General features: G+C 38.9%; 1 non-coding gene across 1 annotated transcript; it reads right to left on the bottom strand.

Moving 5' to 3' along the window:
* Positions 1-588: 588 nt before the first annotated feature.
* Positions 589-695, bottom strand: LOC129401311 (U6 spliceosomal RNA). The gene has a single exon (XR_008628242.1). It is a non-coding gene; the product is annotated as a U6 spliceosomal RNA (small nuclear RNA).
* Between the last annotated feature and the right edge of the window lie 2,277 nt (positions 696-2,972).

Genomic DNA, 2,972 nt, shown 5'->3' with positions numbered 1-2,972 from the left:
TTTATTGTTGTAGGAGTTTTTGCATATCCTGATTAATTTAATCCTCAAGAATCAAACTTTGAAATATTTTATTATCTCCAAATTTCATAAATGCAAATAATGGATGAAGAACTGAAGTAAATTGCATAAATTTAGCCAAAGAGCTCATATTTGAGCTGGAAAGTATTTTAGGAAAATATGACTTCACTACAACTTCAAATTGTCTCTCAAAAAATTGCCAAATGAAGGTATGAGCTCTGAGAATCTATTTCCAGTTATACCAACATGATTACATTCCTCAATTCTGTTTCCTGAACTTTAAAAAAATTTAATATAAAATGTTGGGAACTTCACAGAAAGTCATTGCCTGAGTTTTGTATTTTTAAGAATAGATTTAGTGATTTGCTATGTTCCCCTTTGGTTTATCATTTATTTCTCAACAGAAAAAAATTTGTGACAAATGAAATTTTAATTCTATTGTCCAATATTCTATAATAATAACATTATTTAATTTTTTTTAATTAAATCACCGTGAGAACAGTTACAAAGCTTTCCGGTCTAAGTCTTGGTTATACAGTGATCAAACACCCATTCCCTCACCAGTGCACAAGAAATTTGGAACGCTTCACAAATTTGCATGTCATCCTTGCGCAGGGGCCATGCTAATCTTCTCTGTATCATTCCAATTTTTGTATATGTGATGGCGAAGTGAGCTCTAGTTTTAATATTATTTAAAAAAATATTCTCTTCATCTCCCATCTCACAATTGTAGAATACTTTAAGAACTTCCAGTGATTGCTCTCTGTTGAAGTTCCTGCTGGCGCAGCTCAGAGCCACCTGCCCTGTATAACCTGTGAGATCACTCAGGGTTCCTAGAAGCAAGGCTTCCAGCTTCTGATGTTAAGTTCAGACAATGACAATGGCCCAATGCCAGGGCGGACTGATGCTCCTTAGATGACAGTATAGATCAGTAATTCACCTTTGGCTGGGCTCAGGGATGTGAGTTGCCTTGAAACCTTCATGGTTGCCTTTGGAAACCTTTAAGGAGAATAAGCTTTGTTTCTGTTTAGAGAGTTCAGAGACACTGAGTTTGCGTGACTATATATAGTCAGGTAACCTTTGATCCTTCCTTCCTCTCCCTTTACTGTGTGCCTGCTTGTGCCTCTATATGATTACTACTTGCCTTAAATAAACTTGTTAGTTGATCACCAGTCATTGGCCCCCATCTGTCGGTTCCCTGTGAATAGCTCGCATTTTGTGTCTATGAACTATCAGTCAGAGCAGGTTCAAATGGCCTGTTGCTCCCACATACCCTATCACTGCATGATAGTGGTACCACTCCTGGGCATCTATCCCAAGAATCCCAAGAATACAGAAACACTAATCTAAAAGGACATCTATACACCTTTGTTCATGTCAGTGTTATTACAATAGCCAAGGTCTGAAAGCAACCTTGGTGTCCCAATAACAGATGAGTGGAAAAAGAAATTGTGCTATAGCTTCACAATAAGTAGGTCCTATACAGCTATGAGAAGAGATGAAACCTTGCAGTTTGTTGTAAATTGAATGAAATAGGATGAAGTTATGCTAAGTGAAGTGTCTTAGAAAGAAAAATACAAATACCAAGTTATCTGATGCATATGTGTAGTATAAAAAATTAAGCAAGGGGTTTGATAATACTTATTAGGGTAAGAAACCAAACAAACCTAAACTAGGGTCAAGAGAACTGTGAGCTGAACATGACAACTGTGAATTGAAGATACTAAAGGAGAGTAAAGGAAGGGACTTTTTTAAAAATTATTTTATTTTATTTTAAAATTTTATTAATTTTTTAAATTTATTTTATTGAATCACTATGTGAAAAGTTACAAAGTTCTCAGGCTTATGTCTCAGTTATACAATGTTCAAACACCCATCCCTTCACCAGTGCCCATATTCCACCACCAAAAACCCCAGTATGCCTCCCACCCCCACGTTCCCCCCGCCTGGGTAACTGATAAATTTCACTCTTCTCTTTACCTTGATTACATTCTATATTTCAACACAAAACTCACTATTGTTGTTGGAGTTTCAACACAGAATCACTATTTTTGTTGGAATTTATCCTCCAAGAATACAGCCCTATTGACAAGGAAATATTTGATATTGAGTTTTCCACTGATGAGAATGAAGAGATAAAAAGTCGCGTGGCGGTTTACAATTTCTGTATTTTAATAATTAAATCCAGGGAGATTAAAGTTGGAAATTGAATCATTTCCCTTCCTGGAGCAACATGGAGCAAAAGCTTAGTTCACAGTCCGGATACATGGTTGCAAGCACTCTCTGGAACCCCAAGTCTTATAGCTGCCTCTGGTTCCTGCTTGTTCGGCATTCCCGCGGCTGTGCAGAGGCATGGCCACCCGGGTCGAATCTCGGCCGGAGCCCGAGTTCTGGCCCGGTCCGAGCCTGCCCAGGTGTCCCGGTTTCAAGTTCAAAGCCGGAAAGGACTTTTTGTAAAAATAATTTTTTTAATTAAATCACTGTGAGACACAGTTACAGACTTACAAACTTTCATTATTATGCTTCAGTCACACAATGCTAGAGTACCCATCCACTCCCTGCCTCTGTGGCACGTACAATCCTTCTTACTCTCTCTCTAATTTGGGGCGTTATAATTTGCAATACAGATACTAAGAGGCCATTACATTTGGTCCTTGGTCTACTTCCAGCATGTATCTCTCATCCCTACGATCCCTCCAATCACCATTTACTTAGAAGTTCCTTCTTCATCCCAACTGCCTTTCCCCCCAGCACGTGTGTCTGGGGAAGGGACTTTTTGTGGAGGGAACTTGATTCTCTATTGGAAAGCTTGGTGTAGCAGCACCAAAAAAATAAAGCCACAATTTAAGGGGGCCGGAGTGATAGTACAGCAGGTGGGGCATTTGCCTGCATGTGGCTGACCTGGGTTTGATCCACAGGTACCCACATGGTCCCCTGTAAGATAATGTTGGTTT

Source organism: Sorex araneus, chromosome 1 (assembly GCF_027595985.1).
Source record: "Sorex araneus isolate mSorAra2 chromosome 1, mSorAra2.pri, whole genome shotgun sequence".
NCBI lineage: Eukaryota > Metazoa > Chordata > Mammalia > Eulipotyphla > Soricidae > Sorex > Sorex araneus.
Note: the sequence above shows the minus strand (reverse complement) of the source record. Positions and strands in the feature narration are given on the sequence as shown.